Below are 22,218 nucleotides of genomic sequence, written 5' to 3' on the forward strand. Positions count from 1 at the left end.
GAGTGTGTAGGAGGGATTGAGTGAGTGTGTGGGCAGGATTGAGTGAGTGCGTGGGAAGGATTCAGTGAGCGTGTGGGAGGGATTGAGTGAGTGCGTGGGAGGGATTGAGTGAGTGCGTGGGAAGGATTGAGTGAGTGCGTGGGAGGGATTGAGTGCGTGTGTAGGAAGGATTGAGTGAGCGTGTGGGAGGGATTGAGTGAGTGTGTAGGAAGGATTGAGTGAGTGCGTGGGAGGGATTGAGTGAGTGTGTAGGAAGGATTGAGTGAGTGCGTGGCAGGGATTGAGTGAGTGTGTAGGAAGGATTGAGTGAGTGCGTGGGAGGGATTGAGTGAGTGCGTGGGAGTGATTGAGTGAGTGCGTGGGAGGGATTGAGTGCGTGGGAACGATTGAGTGAGCGTGTGGGAGGGATTGAGTGAGTGTGTAGGAGGGATTGAGTGAGTGCGTGGGAGGGATTGAGTGAGTGCATGGGAAGGATTGAGTGAGCGTGTGGGAGGGATTGAGTGAGTGCGTGGGAGGGATTGAGTGAGTGTGTAGGAAGGATTGAGTGAGTGCGTGGGAGGGATTGAGTGAGTGTGTAGGAAGGATTAAGTGAGTGCGTGGGAGGGATTGAGTGAATGTGTAGGAAGGATTGAGTGAGTGCGTGGGAGGGATTGAGTGAGTGTGTAGGAGGGATTGAGTGAGTGCGTGGGAGGGATTGAGTGAGTGTGTAGGAAGGATTGAGTGAGTGCGTGGGAGGGATTGAGTGAGTGTGTAGGAAGGATTGAGTGAGTGCGTGGGAGGGATTGAGTGAGTGCGTGGGAGGGATTGAGTGAGTGTGTAGGAAGGATTGAGTGAGTGCGTGGGAGGGATTGAGTGAGTGTGTAGGAAGGATTCAGTGAGTGCGTGGGAGGGATTGAGTGAGTGCGTGGGAGGGATTGAGTGTGTGAGAGGGATTGAGTTAGCGTGTGGGAGGGATTGAGTGAGTGTGTAGGAGGGATTGACTGAGTGCGTGGGAGGGATTGAGTGAGTGCATGGGAAGGATTGAGTGAGCGTGTGGGAGGGATTGAGTGAGTGCGTGGGAGGGATTGAGTGAGTGTGTAGGAAGGATTGAGTGAGTGCGTGGGAGGGATTGACTGAGTGTGTAGTAGGGATTGAGTGAGTGCGTGGGAAGGATTCAGTGAGCGTGTGGGAGGGATTGAGTGAGTGCGTGGGAGGGATTGAGTGAGTGCGTGGGAAGGATTGAGTGAGTGCGTGGGAGGGATTGAGTGAGTGTGTAGGAAGGATTGAGTGAGCGTGTGGGAGGGATTGAGTGAGCGTGTAGGAAGGATTGAGTGAGTGCATGGGAGGGATTGAGTGAGTGTGTAGGAAGGATTGCGTGAGTGCGTGGGAGGGATTGAGTGAGTGTGTAGGAAGGATTGAGTGAGTGCGTGGGAGGGATTGAGTGAGTGCGTGGGAGGGATTGAGTGAGTGCGTGGGAGGGATTGAGTGCGTGGGAGGGATTGAGTGAGCGTGTGGGAGGGATTGAGTGAGTGTGTAGGAGGGATTGAGTGAGTGCGTGGGAGGGATTGAGTGAGTGCATGGGAAGGATTGAATGAGCGTGTGGGAGGGATTGAGTGAGTGTGTAGGAAGGATTGAGTGAGTGCGTGGGAGGGATTGAGTGAGTGTGTAGGAGGGATTGAGTGAGTGCGTGGGAGGGATTGAGTGAGTGCCTGAGAAGGATTGAGTGAGTGCGTGGGAGGGATTGAGTGAGTGCGTGGGAGGGATTGAGTGAGTGCGTGGGAAGGATTGAGTGAGTGCGTAGGAGGGATTGAGTGAGTGCGTGGGAGGGATTGAGTGAGTGTGTAGGAAGGATTGAGTGAGTGTGTAGGAGGGATTGAGTGAGTGCGTGGGAGGGATTGAGTGAGTGTGTAGGAAGGCTTGAGTGAGTGTGTAGGAGGGATTGAGTGAGTGTGTAGGAAAGATTGAGTGAGTGTGTAGGAGGGATTGAGTGAGTGTGTAGGAGGGATTGAGTGAGTGTGTAGGAAGGATTGAGTGAGTGTGTGGGAAGGATTGAGTGAGTGTGTAGGAAGGATTGAGTGAGTGCGTGGGAGGGATTGAGTGAGTGTGTAGGAAGTATTGAGTGAGTGTGTAGGAAGGATTGAGTGAGTGTGTAGGAAGGATTGAGTGAGTGCGTGGGAGGGATTGAGTGAGTGTGTAGGAGGGATTGAGTGAGTGTGTAGGAAGGATTGAGTGAGTGTGTAGGAGGGATTGAGTGAGTGTGTAGGAAGGATTGAGTGAGTGTGTAGGAGGGATTGAGTGAGTGTGTAGGAAGGATTGAGTGAGTGTGTAGGCAGGATTGAGTGAGTGTGTAGGAAGGATTGAGTGAGTGTGTAGGAGGGATTGTGTGAGTGTGTAGGAAGGATTGAGTGAGTGTGTAGGAAGGATTGAGTGAGTGTGTAGGAGGGATTGAGTGAGTGTGTAGGAAGGATTGAGTGAGTGTGTAGGAAGGATTGAGTGAGTGTGTAGGAGGGATTGAGTGAGTGTGGAGGAGGGATTGAGTGAGTGTGTAGGAAGGATTGAGTGAGTGTGTAGGAAGGATTGAGTGAGTGTGTATGAGGGATTGAGTGAGTGTGTAGGAGGGATTGAGTGAGTGTGTAGGAGGGATTGAGTGAGTGTGTAGGAAGGATTGAGTGAGTGTGTAGGAAGGATTGAGTGAGTGTGTAGGAAGGATTGAGTGAGTGTGTGGGAGGGATTGAGTGAGTGTGTAGGAGGGATTGAGTGAGTGCGTGGGAGGGATTGACTGAGTGTGTAGGAGGGATTGAGTGAGTGCGTGGGAAGGATTCAGTGAGCGTGTGGGAGGGATTGAGTGAGTGCGTGGGAGGGATTGAGTGAGTGCGTGGGAAGGATTGAGTGAGTGCGTGGGAGGGATTGAGTGAGTGTGTAGGAAGGATTGAGTGAGCGTGTGGGAGGGATTGAGTGAGCGTGTAGGAAGGATTGAGTGAGTGCGTGGGAGGGATTGAGTGAGTGTGTAGGAAGGATTGAGTGAGTGCGTGGGAGGGATTGAGTGAGTGTGTAGGAAGGATTGAGTGAGTGCGTGGGAGGGATTGAGTGAGTGCGTGGGAGGGATTGAGTGAGTGCGTGGGAGGGATTGAGTTCGTGGGAGGGATTGAGTGAGCGTGTGGGAGGGATTGAGTGAGTGTGTAGGAGGGATTGAGTGAGTGCATGGGAAGGATTGAGTGAGCGTGTGGGAGGGATTGAGTGAGTGCGTGGGAGGGATTGAGTGAGTGTGTAGGAAGGATTGAGTGAGTGCGTGGGAGGGATTGAGTGAGTGTGTAGGAGGGATTGAGTGAGTGCGTGGGAGGGATTGAGTGAGTGCCTGAGAAGGATTGAATGAGTGCGTGGGAGGGATTGAGTGAGTGCGTGGGAGGGATTGAGTGAGTGCGTGGGAAGGATTGAGTGAGTGCGTAGGAGGGATTGAGTGAGTGCGTGGGAGGGATTGAGTGAGTGTGAAGGAAGGATTGAGTGAGAGTGTAGGAGGGATTGAGTGAGTGCGTGGGAGGGATTGAGTGAGTGTGTAGGAAGGCTTGAGTGAGTGTGTAGGAGGGATTGAGTGAGTGTGTAGGAAGGATTGAGTGAGTGTGTAGGAGGGATTGAGTGAGTGTGTAGGAGGGATTGAGTGAGTGTGTAGGAAGGATTGAGTGAGTGTGTGGGAAGGATTGAGTGAGTGTGTAGGAAGGATTGAGTGAGTGCGTGGGAGGGATTGAGTGAGTGTGTAGGAAGTATTGAGTGAGTGTGTAGGAAGGATTGAGTGAGTGTGTAGGAAGGATTGAGTGAGTGCGTGGGAGGGATTGAGTGAGTGTGTAGGAGGGATTGAGTGAGTGTGTAGGAAGGATTGAGTGAGTGTGTAGGAGGGATTGAGTGAGTGTGTAGGAAGGATTGAGTGAGTGTGTAGGAGGGATTGAGTGAGTGTGTAGGAAGGATTGAGTGAGTGTGTAGGCAGGATTGAGTGAGTGTGTAGGAAGGATTGAGTGAGTGTGTAGGAGGGATTGAGTGAGTGTGTAGGAAGGATTGAGTGAGTGTGTAGGAAGGATTGAGTGAGTGTGTAGGAGGGATTGAGTGAGTGTGTAGGAGGGATTGAGTGAGTGTGTAGGATGGATTGAGTGAGTGTGTAGGACGGATTGAGTGAGTGTGTATGAGGGATTGAGTGAGTGTGTAGGAGGGATTGAGTGAGTGTGTAGGAGGGATTGAGTGAGTGTGTAGGAAGGACTGAGTGAGTGTGTAGGAAAGATTGAGTGAGTGTGTAGGAAGGATTGAGTGAGTGTGTGGGAGGGATTGAGTGAGTGTTTAGGAGGGATTGAGTGAGTTTGTGGGAGGGATTGAGTGAGTGTGTAGGAAGGATTGAGTGAGTGTCTAGGAGGGATTGAGTGAGTGTGTAGGAGGGATTGAGTGAGTGTGTAGGAAGGATTGAGTGAGTGTGTAGTAAGGATTGAGTGAGTGTGTAGGAAGGATTGAGTGAGTGTGTAGGAACGATTGAGTGAGTGTGTGGGAGGGATTGAGTGAGTGTGTAGGAGGGATTGAGTGAGTGCGTGGGAGTGATTGAGTGAGTGTGTAGGAAGGATTGAGTGAGTGTGTAGGAAGGATTGAGTGAGTGTGTAGGAGGGATTGTGTGAGTGCGTGGGAGTGATTGAGTGAGTGTGTAGGAAGGATTGAGTGAGTGTGTAGGAAGGATTGAGTGAGTGTGTAGGAAGGATTGAGTGAGCGTTTGGGCGGGATTGAGTGAGTGTGTAGGAAGGATTGAGTGAGTGTGTAGGAAGGATTGAGTGAGTGTGTAGGAGGGATTGAGTGAGCGTGTGGGAGGGATTGAGTGAGTGTGTAGGAAGGATTGAGTGAGTGTGTAGGAGGGATTGAGTGAGTGTGTAGGAAGGATTGAGTGAGTGTGTAGGAGGGATTGAGTGAGCGTGTGGGAGGGATTGAGTGAGTGTGTAGGAGGGATTGAGTGAGTGTGTAGGAAGGATTGATTGAGTGTGTAGGAAGGATTGAGTGAGTGCGTGAGAGGGATTGAGTGAGTGCGTGGGAGGGATTGAGTGAGTGTGTAGGAAGGATTGAGTGAGTGCGTGGGAGGGATTGAGTGAGTGTGTAGGAAGGATTGAGTGAGTGTTTAGGAGGGATTGAGTGAGTGTGTAGGAAGGATTGAGTGAGTGTGTAGGAGGGATTGAGTGAGTGTGTAGGAAGGATTGAGTGAGTGTGTAGGAAGGATTGAGTGAGTGTGTAGGAGGGATTGAGTGAGTGTGTAGGAAGGATTGAGTGAGCGTGTGGGAGGGATTGAGTGAGTGTGTAGGAAGGATTGAGTGAGTGTGTAGGAGGGATTGAGTGAGTGTGTAGGAAGGATTGAGTGAGTGTGTAGGAGGGATTGAGTGAGTGTGTAGGAAGGATTGAGTGAGTGTGTAGGAGGGATTGAGTGAGTGTGTAGGAAGGATTGAGTGAGTGTGTAGGAGGGATTGAGTGAGTGTGTGGGAGGGATTGAGTGAGTGTGTAGGAAGGATTGAGTGAGTGTGTAGGAAGGATTGAGTGAGTGTGTAGGAGGGATTGAGTGAGCGTGTGGGAGGGATTGAGTGAGTGTGTAGGAAGGATTGAGTGAGTGTGTAGGAAGGATTGATTGAGTGTGTAGGAGGGATTGAGTGAGTGTGTAGGAAGGATTGAGTGAGTGTGTAGGAGGGATTGAGTGAGCGTGTGGGAGGGATTGAGTGAGTGTGTAGGAAGGATTGAGTGAGTGTGTAGGAGGGATTGATTGTGTGTGTAGGAAGGATTGATTGAGTGTGTAGGAAGGATTGAGTGAGTGCGTGGGAGGGATTGAGTGAGTGCGTGGGAGGGATTGAGTGAGTGTGTAGGAAGGATTGAGTGAGTGCGTGGGAGGGATTGAGTGAGTGTGTAGGAAGGATTGAGTGAGTGTTTAGGAGGGATTGAGTGAGTGTGTAGGAAGGATTGAGTGAGTGTGTAGGAAGGATTGAGTGAGTGTGTAGGAGGGATTGAGTGAGTGTGTAGGAAGGATTGAGTGAGCGTGTGGGAGGGATTGAGTGAGTGTGTAGGAAGTATTGAGTGAGTGTGTAGGAGGGATTGAGTGAGTGTGTAGGAGGGATTGAGTGAGTGTGTAGGAAGGATTGAGTGAGTGTGTAGGAGGGATTGAGTGAGTGTGTAGGAAGGATTGAGTGAGTGTGTAGGAGGGATTGAGTGAGTGTGTAGGAAGGATTGAGTGAGTGTGTAGGAGGATTGAGTGAGTGTGTAGGAAGGATTGAGTGAGTGTGTAGGAGGGATTGAGTGAGTGTGTAGGAGGGATTGAGTGAGTGTGTAGGAAGGATTGAGTGAGTGTGTAGGAGGGATTGAGTGAGTGTGTAGGAAGGATTGAGTGAGTGTGTAGGAGGGATTGAGTGAGTGTGTAGGAAGGATTGAGTGAGTGTGTAGGAAGGATTGAGTGAGTGTGTAGGAGGGATTGAGTGAGTGTGTAGGAAGGTTTGAGTGAGTGTGTAGGAAGGATTGAGTGAGTGTGTAGGAGGGATTGAGTGAGTGTGTAGGAAGGATTGAGTGAGTGTGTAGGAAGGATTGAGTGAGTGTGTAGGAAGGATTGAGTGAGTGTGTAGGAGGGATTGAGTGAGTGTGTAGGAAGGTTTGAGTGAGTGTGTAGGAGGGATTGAGTGAGTGTGTAGGAAGGATTGAGTGAGTGTGTAGGAGGGATTGAGTGAGTGTGTAGGAAGGTTTGAGTGAGTGTGTAGGAGGGATTGAGTGAGTGTGTAGGAAGGATTGAGTGAGTGTGTAGGAAGGATTGAGTGAGTGTGTAGGAAGGATTGAGTGAGTGTGTAGGAAGGATTGAGTGAGTGTGTAGGAGGGATTGAGTGAGTGTGTAGGAAGGTTTGAGTGAGTGTGTAGGAGGGATTGAGTGAGTGTGTAGGAAGGATTGAGTGAGTGTGTAGGAAGGATTGAGTGAGTGTGTAGGAAGGATTGAGTGAGTGTGTAGGAGGGATTGAGTGAGTGTGTAGGAAGGTTTGAGTGAGTGTGTAGGAGGGATTGAGTGAGTGTGTAGGAAGGATTGAGTGAGTGTGTAGGAGGGATTGAGTGAGTGTGTAGGAAGGTTTGAGTGAGTGTGTAGGAGGGATTGAGTGAGTGTGTAGGAAGGATTGAGTGAGTGTGTAGGAAGGATTGAGTGAGTGTGTAGGAAGGATTGAGTGAGTGTGTAGGAGGGATTGAGTGAGTGTGTAGGAAGGATTGAGTGAGTGTGTAGGAAGGATTGAGTGAGTGTGTAGGAGGGATTGAGTGAGTGTGTAGGAAGGATTGAGTGAGTGTGTAGGAAGGATTGAGTGAGTGTGTAGGAAGGATTGAGTGAGTGTGTAGGAGGGATTGAGTGAGTGTGTAGGAAGGTTTGAGTGAGTGTGTAGGAGGGATTGAGTGAGTGTGTAGGAAGGATTGAGTGAGTGTGTAGGAAGGATTGAGTATGGGCAGATTCTCCCCAACTGAAACTAAGTGAGTGGCGGGCGGTTTCGGCAGTGCCCAGCCTGCCGTCCAAAATGGTGGCTACTTGTGCCTGATTCTGCGCTTGGAGCTTCATTAATTATGCAGAGGCACATTTCGCTCGAATCACCTGGCGGGTCATGAGCTGATTCATCCGTCCGCCGTCAGCCAGCGGGTTTGAAGGTCCAGGCACCATATTTAAAAGCCAGCCCAACACACAATCTCACTTTCTCCAGCCCACCAGAGATGTCTACAAAACATAAGAGAAAGGCCAAGAGCCTCAGGACAAAGCCTGCACCCCGCTTCACCCACCAGGCCCTCCAGGCCTTGGTCAGAGGGGTGTAGGCACAACGGCATGTGCTCTACCCCACAGATGGCTGCAGGAAGCACAGCAACCTCACCTCTTGGGCCTGGGATACCGTAGCGGAGCAGGTCAGCGTGGCTGACACTCGCACCCGAAGTGCCACCCAGCGCAGGAAGAAGATGAATGACCTCATCTGCTCCGCCAGGATAAGTTATCCTTAAGCACCCTCTCATCATGGCATCATGCATTCAAATGGCGACTCTCTTCAGGAGCTTCAAGCAACCATTATCAGGGATCACATATCAACATTCGTTCTCGCACCGAGAGAGCACGTTCACATCACCACCATCCCATCTATCATGTTGCTCACAATCCATCCTCTGGCCCTTCTGGGGAAGGCTCACCACACACAGGGGACATGCACCTCACCCAAACTCTGCTCCATCCCTTCTCATCACATGCCTTTCTTTCTTCTTCATATAGGCCAAGCTGATGCACAACAGACACGAGAGAGCACAGACCAGAGGAGGGACGGCTGACATCCTCACCCTCAGTGAATTCGAGGAGGCTACAGCTGAGCTGGCTGGGGAGGACAGGGATCGTTCCTGTGGGAAAGGGGAGATCGGCCTCTCCCACCAACCCAGTACAGATCACAGCTCCATCACTTCATCAAATCCTGACACTCACAGTGAGTCACATGCAGTCTTATCTAGCTCATGCTCATTTACTGAAACTCTCTTTTCTATTCTCCAGACACCAGCAGATTGAGGCCCATGAGCTATCCCAGCGCAAGCCCTGACCTCATCCAAGGACGAAGCTTCAGAAGAACCGTCACGGTGCTCACACATACCCTTCTCCAGCTCAGAGACACACACGTCAGCGGGGCACAGCTGTAGATTAGGCTCGGGCTCACGTTCTGGGGAACACCTCACTGACAGTCCCCGCAGCAGTCGGAGACAGGGACAGCCCAGATTGCCGGCACTCGGAGGATTGCTGGAGACCAGTCACCCACTCGGTCCAAGTCAGACAATGAGCCTCTGGAAGCGGTCGCCAAATCTATGCTGGAGAAGCAACGACAGGCAGTGGAACATTAGGCAGAGATTCGACAGTCACTCAGCAGACAAGAACGAACGACAAAGGAGTTCATCTGATGTGCGAGTGCCTCAAGGTCACCAGGGGAAGGCTGGCAACCACCATAGAGACCTTGGTCCAGCAGATCTTGCCGGATTTGTGCTCGGCCCTGCAATCCATGGCCACACACCATGATGAGCACCTTCAGGATGTAGGCGACATAGGGATGAGGCACCGTGACCTCCCTCCAGGTGCACCATTCCCTGCAGGAGTCAGGGTGGAACCCTTGGCCGCCCACAGGGAAGATGAGAATCTTCCAGACAACCCGGGGGCCTCCTCTTAGGACACTCCAAGTGCGTGAAGTTGCTCACACCCCCTCTGCCTGGGACCCCATCCACCCACGACGCTTCTGCCCCTGAGCAGGTGACCTTTATCAGGCCGGGGCGCTCCAGGCCATGAACCACCAGAGGACATCCACCAAGGTCATCACAGACACCAGGACGTAGCAGTCAGCGGCTGCCTCCACCTCTGCTGCTGATGTCTGCTGCTCCCAGGTGTAATGCTAGAGTTAGGAAAGTTATGAAAAATTGAAGTCACTTTCGTGTCACGGGTGTGCTAGGCATGTAACTAAATTGCACTTTTGTTAATACATTTGATGGTTATATGAATGTTCCTGTCAACTGAAGGCGTTGTGATTTTGTACTTTGAAGACCTCATATTGAGGTTTAGCCTTCCTCCCACTCAGTGATAGTGTCCCACTGTGAGATTCACCTTCCTGTCGTGTCAACCTCAGTTGAGCTAGTATCCACATCTTGTGTGATGTCAGGGAGATGTGTTTAAATCTTTATTGAAAGTGTGTGAATTAAGCATTTCTCACCCTTCTTCCACGAGGAACACCATTGAGTGAAAGCAGCTCAACAGCATTGATGATCTAGCAGCATGTGTGTCTCTTCAGTGGTAGTGGCAGAAGAAAAGACATGCACAGGAGGAGGAGATCCCCAGGCATGTCCACATTTCAGTCGTAGCAGCGTTTGCATCATTAGATGGCGGTGAAGACTTCAAGTCTTCTCTCACATCGTCTTGCTCTGAAGTGGACTCTCAATTCCCAGAGTCAGCTCACTCACAGGGCCCGATGGACCAAAGCAAAGATCATGGCCTGGTGATTCATGAGATAAGTGTAAATGGAGAACTCGCTCTCGCTGCAAGTGGATGGTCATCCCCTGAGTTGAAAGAAGATGGCATTGAGGGCTAGGAGAGTTTGGCCATATTCCCTTACTTAGCTTTACACTTCCTGGAACCTGCCAGTATCACAGGCACGCCTCCCACATCTTCCTTCCCCCATGGTGAGATCACGCATTACTGACCCTCAGCAGCCTCCTCAGGTTCCTGGGCCTCCGGATCTTCATCCTCTGATGAACTCTCAACCTCCTCCAGGTCATCCTCTGGCAGGGGTTCACCTCTTTGCATAGCCAGGTTGTGAAGGGCACAACACACTGCAATGATGCAGGGAACCCTGTTGGATGTGTATTGTAGTGAACCACCTGAGCGGTCCAAACATCTGAAGCACATCTTCAGAAGCCCTATGGTCTGTTCTATAACGGAGCATGTGGGCCTGTGAGCAGCATTGCATGTCTCCTTGGAACGACTCTGCGGGTGAAGCACCGGTGTCATCAGCCAACACTTCAGTGCGTACCCTTTATCCTCAAGTAGCCATCCCTGCAGACGTAATGGCCCCTCAAAATTCTCAGGTGCTTGGGAGTAACTCAGGATGTAGGAGTCATGGCTACTCCCAGAGTGCTGTGCACAAATGTGCAGTATGTGCTTCAGTGATCACACACCAGTTGTACATTGATGGAATGATAGCCCTTGTGGTTTATAAACATTAGAGCCTGCTGCCATGGAGCCCATTTAACCACATGGGTGCAGTCTATCCCATAATCATGGGTGATTTTAATATGCATATAGACTGGACTAATCAAATTGGCAAGGGTAGTCTTGAGGGAAAGTTCATAGAGTGTATTAGAGTTTGTTTCTTGGAGCAATATATTGTGGAACCAACCAGAGAGCAGGCTATTCTGGATTTGGTTTTGTGTAATGAGATGGGATTAATTAATGATCTCATAGTAAAGGATCCTCTAAGGAAGAATGATCATTACATGCTAGAATTTCAAGTTCAATTTGAGAATGAGAAACTTGAGTCCCATACAAATATTCTGGAGTTAAACAAAGGTAACTACATAGGTATGAGGGCAGATTTGACCCTAGTGGACTGGGCAGGAAGACTACAGGGTAGGACAGTTGATGAACAGTGGCAGATATTTAAGGAGATATTCAATTCCTCCCAAGTAAAATATATTCCAATGAGGAAGAAAGATGGTAAGAGGGGGATAAAGCATCCATGGCTAAGCAAGGAAGTTAAAGATAACTTAAAGGCAAAAACTAAGGCATACCAAATTGCATAGGTCAGTGGCAGGCTGGAAGATTGGGAAACTTTTAAAGATCAACAAAGGGTTACTAAAAAAAATAATAAAAAGAGCAAAGGTAAATTATGAAAGGAAACTAGAGCAAAATGTAAAAACTGATAGCAAAAGCTTATACAAGTATATTAAAAGGAAAGAAAGTAACTAAAGTGAATGTTGGTCCCTTGGAGGGTGAGACTGGGGAGTTAATTGTGGGGGATGCAGAAATGGCAGTGATGCTTAATCAATATTTTGCCTCAGTGTTCACACTGGAGGACACTATTACCACCCCAATAGTAACAGGTAGTGCAGAGGATATAGAGAAGGAGGAACTTAGAACAATCACCATCACTAGAGAAAAAGTACTGAGCAAACTACTGGGATTAAAGGGTGACAAGTCCTCAGGAACTGATGGCTTACATCCCAGAGTCTTAAAGGAAGTGGCAGCAGAGATAGTGGATGCATTGGCTATAATATTCAAAAATTCCCTGGATTCTGGAAAGGTTCCAGTGGATTGGAAAAATGCTAATATAATGCCCTTACTCAAAAAGGGGGGTAGGCAGAAAGTAGGAACCTATAGACCAGTTAGTTTAACGTCTGTCATTGGGAAATTGTTGAAATCCATTATTAAGGAAGTAGTAATGGGGCATTTGGAAAGTTAAAATGCAATCCATCAGAGTCAGCATGGTTTTATGAAGAGTAAATCATGCTTGACTAATTTGCTAGAGTTCTTTGAAGATGTGACAAGCAAAGTGGATAATGGGGATCCTGTAGATGTAGTATACCTGTATTTCCAGAAGGCCTTTGATAAGGTGCTGCACAAAAGATTAATACACAAGATAAAATCACGTGGAGTTAGGGGTAATATATTAGCTTGGATAGAGGATTGGCTAACCAACCTGAAAGCAGAGAGTCAGGATAAATGGGTCTTTTTCTGGATGGCAAGCTGTAACTAGTGGGGTGCCACAGGGTTCGGTCCTTGGGCCCCAACTATTTACAATCTATATTAATGACTTGGATTCAGGGATAGACGGTACTATAGCTAAATTTGCAGATGACACCAAAATAGGTGGGAAAGTAAGTTGCAATGAAGAAATAAGAAATTTACAAATGGATATGGACGGGTTAGGTGAATGAGCCAAAATTTGGCAGATGGAGTTTAATGTGGATAAGTACTTGACTAAAGGCAATCTCTGATAAATGCCACATCTCATTTCATTAACAACCATCAACAAATGGAAAATTTTGTCTAACTTCCTTCAGTTGGTTATCCATTTTGGTCGGAAGAATAAAAAGGTGACTTATTATTTAAATGGAGAGAAACTTCAGAATGCTTCAGTGCAGAGGGATCTGGGTTGCCTCGTGTATGAATCGCTGAAAGCTAGTAAGCAGGTACAGCAGGTAATAAGGAAGCAAATGGAATTTTGGCATTTATTGCTAAAGGAATAGAGTATAAAAATAGGGAAGTGTTGTTGCAACTGTACAAGGCGTTGGTGAGACCACACCTGGAGTACTGTGCAGAGTTTTGGTTCCCTTACTTGAAGAAGGATGTAGTTGCACTGGAGGCGATTCAGAGGAGGTTCACTAGATTGATTTCAGAGATGCGAGGCCTGTCTTATGAGGAGAGATTGAGCAGTTTAGGCCTATACTTGTGAGAGTTTAGAAGGATGAGAGGAGATCTAATTGAGGTATATAAGATGCTAAAGAGGATAGACAAAGTAGATGTGGAGCGGATGTTTCCCCTTGTGGGACATTCTAGAATGAGAGGCCATAGTTTTAGGCTAAGGGGTGGTAGATTTAAATCAGAGATGAGGAGGAATTACTTTTCTCAAAGGGTCGTGAATCTGTGGAATTCACTACCTCAGAGCGCTGTGGATGCCGGGACACTGAATAAATTTAAGGAGGAGATAGACAGATTTTTAATTAGTAATGAGTTGAAAGGTTATCTGGAGAGGGCGGGAAATTGGAGTTGAGGCCGAAATGAGATCAACCATGATCATAATGAATGGCAGAGCAGGCTTGAGGGGCTGAATTGCCTACTCCTGCTCCTAGTTCTTATGTTCTTATATTCTTATATTGCACCCTGCACTCTAGGGAAGCCTGAGATGGTGGTGAGGCTGGTGAATCTCACAGCCTGGCTATCATCGCCAGAGTAAACCTGACATAATGACAGGCCTTCCTGTAAAGGGCATCTGTGACTTTCTTTATGTGTTGCAGACATGCTGCACAGGTCATTATCCTTAGAAAGAGGCCAAGAAATTGAGTGCAGCAGTCAACTTCAAAGCCACTGTCGGAGAATATCCTCCAACTCCACATAGCATCAGGTCTTCATGAAGAATGTGGCTTATGTGGTGTACCAGATCTCAGGACAAGCGCAGACATGCACGGCATTGCCTCTCACTCATTTGTAAATAGAAGACTTTTGGACGATAAATCCTGGGTCTGGCAATTTGTCTGGGCCTCTCCTCCTGACTCTCCTGCTCATGCTGTGGCTCCACTTGACCATGTCCCTCCTGCTGGAGCTGCGCACGGAGTCGCCTCTCCCTCCTTCGCCTCCTCTATTGCATTAGGACCCTGACAAAGGCAGCATTGAGCCATGGATTCAGATCTGCTTTTACCTTCTCTCTGAAAGGAAACATTGAAGACACTAATGATTCAAGCAGCAAGAAAGCAAAGCTCAGAGGATGACACGTTTGGAAACTGTAAGAGTCCACAGCTCTTCCTGCCCTACTTGCATGGTGGCTGATGCTGCCTTGTCCCTGAGACGCTACTACGTACATCAAGGTGACCAAAATGGCATCACAGATATGTAACATCTTGAGCGCTGTGTGGGATGCTAAAGTTTAAGTGAGATGATTGACCCAACTTAGCTCTGTGCTCCAATCTCTGATATGGCTTAGTAATGGCCAATCAGTTGCTCATGGTCAATGAGTGGATGCCCTTTGGTCCATTAGGAGTGTCACATCTGGTAAACATGTGACAGGCCTTCATTGATGGAATAACATACATGATACAGCTGTGTTTCCTTCATTATTGCCGACATTCCCAAATTCTACAATCCTATGGGTTATTCTTAAGATGCAGCGACTATGATGTGAAGCCACTGGGTTCTGCCCTTTAACAATGCTAATGAAGCCATTGGCTTTCAGTGGCTTTCATTGCAAGAAGGCCTCCCTCCTTTCTTTCTAAGCAGACTCCTGCGGCAACTAGAGGTTAGAGGGCACCCCAGAAAAACCCCCCTCGTGTCCACCCTTCCCTCTCACTGCTATTCCACAGCCTTCCCTCCTCGTTGACCCTCCCATGTCTATCAGCCCAACTCCTCGCCTCACAACCCACCCCTTGTTGAAGTGCTAGTCTCTGAAATTGGAGGCCTGGATGAGTACCACAGCACAGTGGTGTTCCTCGGGACAATGAAAGCAAAGACCAGGAGCAGTCGAGCCCTACAGCCCCAGCAGAGTGGTGTTCATCGCAACAAGACTGGCGCAGCGCCATGGCGGGTATGTTCCACTCAGCTCAAAGTTACCTGTGAACTGAGTCTGACTTGTACAACAGCTTAGACAGTTTGATGCTGACGTAATTTCCCACCAGCGTGACAGAAGATTGGAAGGCCTGGCAAGATACTGGTGAGCAGCTGTTTTAATGAGCATTCATGACATGCTAATGAATGCAAATGGTGTTTGTACCACTAGTCAGCAGGATAACCAGCCCGCCAAGAATGCACCATCAGAAGAATTGCTTTTACGTTGGCGGGTTTCCGATTTTTAGCCTCCTGCTAGGTTTTCTGCTCCCGACCGCCATGAAATCCACCACGAGCAGGATGGGAGAATTCTGCCCTATGTGTGGAAAGGAGTGATTGTGTGTGTTTGTAAGAGTGAGTGAGTGTGTGCGGGGGAGTGAGTGAATGAGGGAGTGTGGGGAGTGAAGGAGTGTGGGGGTTGAGTGAGGGAGCATGGCGGAGAGAGTGAGGGAGTGTAGGGAAGAGAGTGTAGGAGTGTGGGGAAGGGAGTGAGTGAGTGTGGGAAGTGTACGTCTGGCTCACTCACAGTCTCAGGATTCCTGCTCATCCTCACCCCCACACAACAACACACATCATACCCACTCACACAGTGGGTGATGGTGAATAAGTGAACATCAAGAGATTGGGAGTGAGCCAGCTAAAACCAACTCTGCCCCTCTCGCGCTCTAATAGTGACCTTTATTAATTACTCTTTAATTATCAATTTATTGCTTTGAAATTGCTTTATTTTTGCTCAGCAAGTTTCTTCTTGTCTTCATACCTTAACTTTTTTTGGAATTCATGTTTAATAGAACCATAGAACCATAGAACACTCCAGCACAGAAAAACAGGCCATTCAGCCCTTCTAATCTGTGCCAAAATATTATTCCACTAGTCCCATTGACCTGCACCCAGTCCATAACCCTCCAGACCTCTCCAATCCATGTATCTATCTAATTTATTCTTAAAACTGAAGAGTGAGCCCGCATTTACCACATCAGATGGCAGCTCGTTCCACACTCACCACTCTCTGAGTGAAGAAGTTCCCCCTAATGTTCCCCCTAAACTTTTCCCCTTTCACCCTAAAGCCATGTTCTCTCGTGTTTATCTCTCCTAATCTAAGTGGAAAGAGCCTATTTGTATTTACTCTGTCTATACCCCTCATAATTTTGTAAACTTCTATCAAATCTCCCCTCATTCTTCTACGCTCCACGGAATAAAGTTCTAAGCTGTTTAATCTTTCCCTGTAACTCAACTCCTGAAGACCCGGCAACATCTTAGTAAATCTTCTCTGCACTCTTTCAATCCTACTAATATCCTTCCTGTAGTTAGGCGACCAGAACTGTACACAATACTCCAAAGTTGGCCTCACCAATGTCTTATACAACCTCACCATAACATCGCAACTCCTATACTCAATACTTTGATTTATGAAGGCCAGAATGCCAAAAGCTTTCTTTACAACCCTGTCTACCTGTGACGCCACTTTCAGGGAATTATGTATCTGAACTCCCAGATCCCTTTGTTCCTCAACACTTCTCAGTGCCCTACCATTTACTTGTGTATGTCCTACCTTGGTTTGTCCTTCCAAAATGCAACACCTCACATTTTTCTGAATTAAATTCCATCTGCCATTTTCTGGCCCATTTTTCCAGTTGGTCCAAATCCCTCTGCAAGCTGTGAAAGCCTTCCTCACTGTCCACAACGCCTCCAATCTTAGTGTCATCAGCAAACTTGCTGATCCAATTCACCACATTATCATCCAGATCATTGATATAGACAACAAACAACAATGGTCCCTGCACAGATCCCTGAGGCACACCACTAGTCACAGGCGTCCAGTCTGAGAAGCAATCATCCACTCTTTGTCTTCTCCCACACAGCCAATTTCGAATCCAGTTTACAACCTCTCCATAAATACCAAATTTCTGAACCTTCTGAACTAACCTCCCATGCGGTACCTTGTCAAAGGCCTTACTAATGTCCATGTAGGCAACATCCACAGCCTTTCCTTCATTTACTTTCTTGATAACGTCCTTGAAAAACTCTACAAGGTTCGTTAAACACGACCTAACACGCACAAAGCCATGCTGACTATGCTTAATCAGCCCTTGGCTGTCCAAATAATTGTATATCCGATCTCTCAGAACACCTTCCAATAATTTACCTACTACTGATGTCAGGCTCACTGGCCTGTAATTACCTGGTTTACTTTTGGAGCCTTTTTTAAACAACGGAACAACATGAGCTACCCTCCAATCCTCCGGCACCTCACTCGTGGCTAAGGACATTTTAAATATTTCTGCCAGGGCCCCTGCAATTTCTACACTAGTCTCCCTCAAGGTCCAAGGGAATAATCATGTCAGGCCCAGGGGATTTATCTACCTTTATTCGCTGTAAGGCAGCAAGCACCTCCTCTTTAATCTCTATATGTTCCATGAAACTACTGCTTGTTTCCCTTCCTTCCTTATACACTATGCCAGTTTCCTGAGTAAATACTGATGCAAAAAAACTGTTTAAGATCTCCCCCATCTCGTGAGGCTCCACACATAGACGACCACTCTGATCTTCAAGGGGACCAATTGTGTCCCTTACTATCCTTTTACTCTTAATATACTTGTAGAAACCCTTCAGGTTTACCTTCACATTATCTGCCAAAGCAACCTCATGTCTTCTTTTTACCTTCCTGATTTCCTTCTTTAGTATTTTCTTACATTTTCTATACTCTACAAGTACCTTGTTTGCTCCTTGTTGCCTATACCTGCTATACACCTCTTTCTTCTTAACCAGATTGCCAATATCCCTTGAAAATCAAGGTTCCCTATGCCTGTTACTGCCTTTAATCCTGACAGGAGCATGCAAACTCTGCACTCTCAAAATTTTGCCTTTGAATGCCTTCCACTTACTGAACACATCCTTGCTAGAAAACAACTTTTCCCAATCCACTCTTCCTAGATCCTCTCTCATTTCCACAAAATTAGCCTTTCTCCAATTTAGAATCTCAACTCGAGGACCAGACCTATCCTTATCCATAATTAGCTTAAAACTAATGGCATTGTGGTCACTGGACCCAAAATGTTCCCCTATACATACTTCTGTTACCTGACCTGTCTAGTTCCCTAATAGGAGATCATGTATTGCATCCTCTCTTGTTGGTACCTCTATATATTGATTTAGAAAACTTTCCTGAACACATTTGACAAACTCCAAGCCATCCAGCCCTTTTACAGTATGGGAGTCCCAGTCGATATGTGGAAGGTTAAAATCTCCTACTCTCACAACTTTCTGTTTCTTACATCGGTCTGCTATCTCTCTACAGATTTGCTCCTCCAATTCTCTTTGACTATTGGGTGGTCTATAATACAACCCTATTAGCATGGTCACACTTTTCCCGTTCCTCAGCTCCACCCATATGGCCTCTGTAGACGAGCCCTCCGCGCTGTCCTGTCTACGCACAGATGTAATATTTTCCCTGATTAGTAATGCCTCTCCTCCCCCTTTCATCCCTCCCCCTCTATCACGTCTGAAACAACGGAACCCTGGAACATTGAGCTGCCAGTCCTGCCCCTCCTGCAACCAAGTCTCACTAATAAGAATAATGTCGTAATCCCACGTGCCAGTCCACGCCCTAAGCTCATCTGCCTTTCCGACAATACTCCTTGCATTGAAATAGATGCACCTGAGAACATTTCTATCACATACAGACCCTTGATTTCTGTCTATACATGCATTCCTCGCTTGAGCTTTATCCTCCTTCACCTCACTATCTGCTTTAACACTCTGGTTCCCCTCCCTCTGCAAATCTAGTTTAAACCCGCCGGAGCAGCAGTAGCAAACCTACCTGCAAGTATGTTGGTCCCCCTCCACTTCAGGTGCAAACCGTCCCGTTGGAACAGGACCCACCTTCCCTGGAACAGAGCCCAATTGTCCAGAAATATGAAACCCTCCCTCCTACACCATCTCCTTAGCCACATATTTAGCTGCATTATCTTCTTATTTCTAGCCTCACTAGCACGTGGCATGGGTAGCACTCCTGAGATTGCAACCCTGGAGGTCCTGTCCTTCAACTTAGCACCTAACTCCCTAAACTCTCTTTGCAGGACCTCCTCCTCCTTCCTATCCACGTCACTGGTCCCTACATGGACCACGACATCTGGCTGCTCACCTTCCCTCCTGAGAATACTGAGAACTCGATCCGAGATATCGCGGAACCTGGCACCAGGGAGGTAACAGACCATCCGGGATTCTCGATCTCTCCCACAGAACCTCTTATCTGTCCCCCTAACTATCGAATCCCCCATCACTACTGCTCTCCTCTTTTCCCTCCCTCCTTTCTGAGCTGAGAGTCCAGTCTCGGTGCCAGAGACGCGACCACTACAACTTATCCCTGGTAGGTCGTCCCCACCAACAGTATCCAAAACGGTATACCTTTGTTGATGGGAACTGCCACAGGGGTGGTCTGCTCTTTCTGTCTATTCCCCTTCCCTCTCTTGACAGTCACCCAGCTTCCTGCCTCCTGACTTTTAGGGGTGACTGTCTCCCTGAAACTCCTGTCTATTACTGCCTCTGCCTCCCGTATGATCCGAAGTTCATCCAGCTCCAGTTCCCTAACTTGGCTTCTCAGGAGCTGCAGCTGGATGCATCTTTTGCAGGTGTAGTCATCAGGGACAATTGTGCTGTCCCAGACTTCCCACATGCTGCATTCAGAGCACTCGACTGCCCTAACTGCTGCCTCCATTACCTACTCCTAATTTAATAAAAGGAACTTACCCAGCCTTACCTCACTGGGAGCAAGCTCGTCCTCAGCCTCTGCTCACCGAAGCCTCTCGAGCCAAAGCCTCAAAGCTCCACTCTTTCACTGGGCCTCTCACATGCTGGCCGCTCCTCTTCAGCTTCCCCTCCTTTTATCTTCAATCTCCCAATCACCTCTCCTCTTGCGCTGTTTTCAATCTCCCGACTGACTCTCCTCTCGTGCTGTTTTCAAATGTTACGCCAAACCCTATATTTCTGAAATGTGCTTATTGGCCCCATAAGTGAGAAGAAAATGGAAATGTGCCCACCCCCACCCCACCCCCCCCCCCCCCCCTCCACTCCCTGCAAGTGAAAAGGTTGGGTAAGCCTGCATTAGACAATAATAAATCTAAAATAACCTGATTCCTACTTGGTTTCTCAACATACTGCTCCAGAAACACATTCCAGCAGTTCATCATCCACAGCATTTGTGCCAATTAGGTTTACCCAGTCTATATGTAAATTGAAGTCACCTATTATTACTGTATTACCCATGTTACATGGAGCTCTGATTTCCTGGTTAATGTCGTGTCCAACATTACCACTATAGTTTGGTGGCCTGTAAACAACTCCCACCAATGTTTGTTGCCCCCCGCTGTTTCTTAGCTCCACCCACACTGATTCTGCATCCTGATCCTTTGATCAAAGATCTTCTCTCACTAATATACTGATCTCATCCCTTATTAACAATGCTACCCCACCTACTTTTCCCCTCCCCCTATCCTTTCTTTGTTTTCATATACAGGATGTGGGCATCGCTGGTTAGGCTCACATTTATTGCCCATCCCTAATTGTTCTTGAGAAGGTGGTAGTGAGCTGCCTTTGTGAGCCGTTGCTGTCCATGTGGCATAGTGCTGTAAGGGAGGGAGTTTTGGGATTTTGACCCAGCAACAGTGAAGGAACTGTGGTGTATTTCCAAGTCAGGATGGTGATTGGCTTGGGGGGATCTTCCAGGTGGTGGTGTTCCCATGCACCTGCTGCCCTGGTCCATCTAGATGGTAGCAGTCATGGGCTTGGAAGGTGCAGTCTAAGGGGGCTTGGTGAGTTCCTGTAGTGCATCTTACACTTGGTACACACTGCTGCTACTGTGCGTCGGTTGTGGAGGGAGTGAATGTTTGTGAATGGGGTGCCAATCAAGCAGGTTGCATTGTCCTGGATAATGTTGAGCTTCTTGAGTGTTGTTGGAGCTGCACTCATCCAGGCAAGTGGGGAGTATTCCATCAGGCTCCTGGTTTGTGTTTGTAGATGGTGGACAGGCTTTTTGGAGTTAGGAGGTGAGTTACACTCTGCTGAATTCCCAGCCCCTGACCTGTTGTTGTAGCTACAGTATTTATATGGCTAGTCCTGTTCAGTTTCTGGCCAATGGTAACCTCCAGATGTTGATAGTGGGGGATTCAGTGATGGTAATGCCATTGAATGTCAAGGGGTGATGATTAGATTCTCCCTTTTTGGAGATAGTCATTGCCTGACACTTGTGTGACGCAAATATTACTTGCCACTTGTCAGCCCAAGTCTGGATATTGTCCAGGTCTTGCTGCATTTGGACATGGACTGCTTCAATATCTGAGGAGTTGTGAATGGTGCTGAACATTGTGCAATCATCAGTGAACATACCCACTTCTGACCTCATGATGGAGGAAGGTCATTGATGAAGCAGCTGAAGATGGAGCGGCTAAGGAACTCCTGCTGTGATATCCTGGAACTCATATGACTGACATACAACAACAACAACCATCTTCCTTTGTACTAGGTATCTAACTCTCCAGTCAGTGGAGAGTTTCCCCACTGACTCCCATTGACCCCAGTTTTTCTAGGGTTCCTTAATGCCACACTCACTCAAATGCTGCCTGGATGTCAAGGGCAGTCACTCTCACCTCACCTTTTCTCATGTTACCTCTGTATTTGGCAAAATTACCTTAAAATTAATTTAAATGTAATTGAAACTGAAAATAAAATGGCTACACAATTTTTCTGCAAGTTCTGAAAAGTGGGGTGAAATCACTGCTGGACATAGATCCATTCCATTTACAGTAGTATCTGTATTTTATGCAAAAACGAATTAGCCAGTAATAGGAGTATACTGGGTTTAACGCAATCTCAATAAGATGGCACACTATGTATCTATAACCACCATATAACATCAACACAACTAGGAGCTATTAAAATGCATATAACTTTTGCAAAATATTCTCTGATTATGTTTTGCTTTCTATTAATACCATGTTTATTTACCTATATTGACATCAGATCAAGATCATAAGATCATAAGAAATAGGAGTAGGAGTGGGCCATTCGGTCCATTGAGTCAATCCCACACTTTGATAAGATCATGGTTGATCTGATTGTGTCCTTAACTTCCACCCACCACCCCACTCCCCACCCCCCATAACTCTTAACCTCCGTGAGATCAAAAATCTGTCTAACTCAGCCTTGAATATGTTCAATGACCCAGCCTCCACTGCTCTCTGTGGAAGAGAATTCCAAAGACTAACGACCCTCTGAGCGAAGAAATTGCTCCACGTCTCCATCTTAAATGGGAAACCCCTTATTGATAAATTGTGCCTCTAGTTCTAGATTTGCCAATGAGAGGAAACATCCTCCCAGCATGTACCCTGTCAAGCCCCCTCACAATCTCAAGG

The sequence above is a fragment of the Carcharodon carcharias genome, chromosome 3 (assembly GCF_017639515.1).
Source record: "Carcharodon carcharias isolate sCarCar2 chromosome 3, sCarCar2.pri, whole genome shotgun sequence".
NCBI classification, from domain to species: Eukaryota; Metazoa; Chordata; class Chondrichthyes; order Lamniformes; family Lamnidae; genus Carcharodon; species Carcharodon carcharias.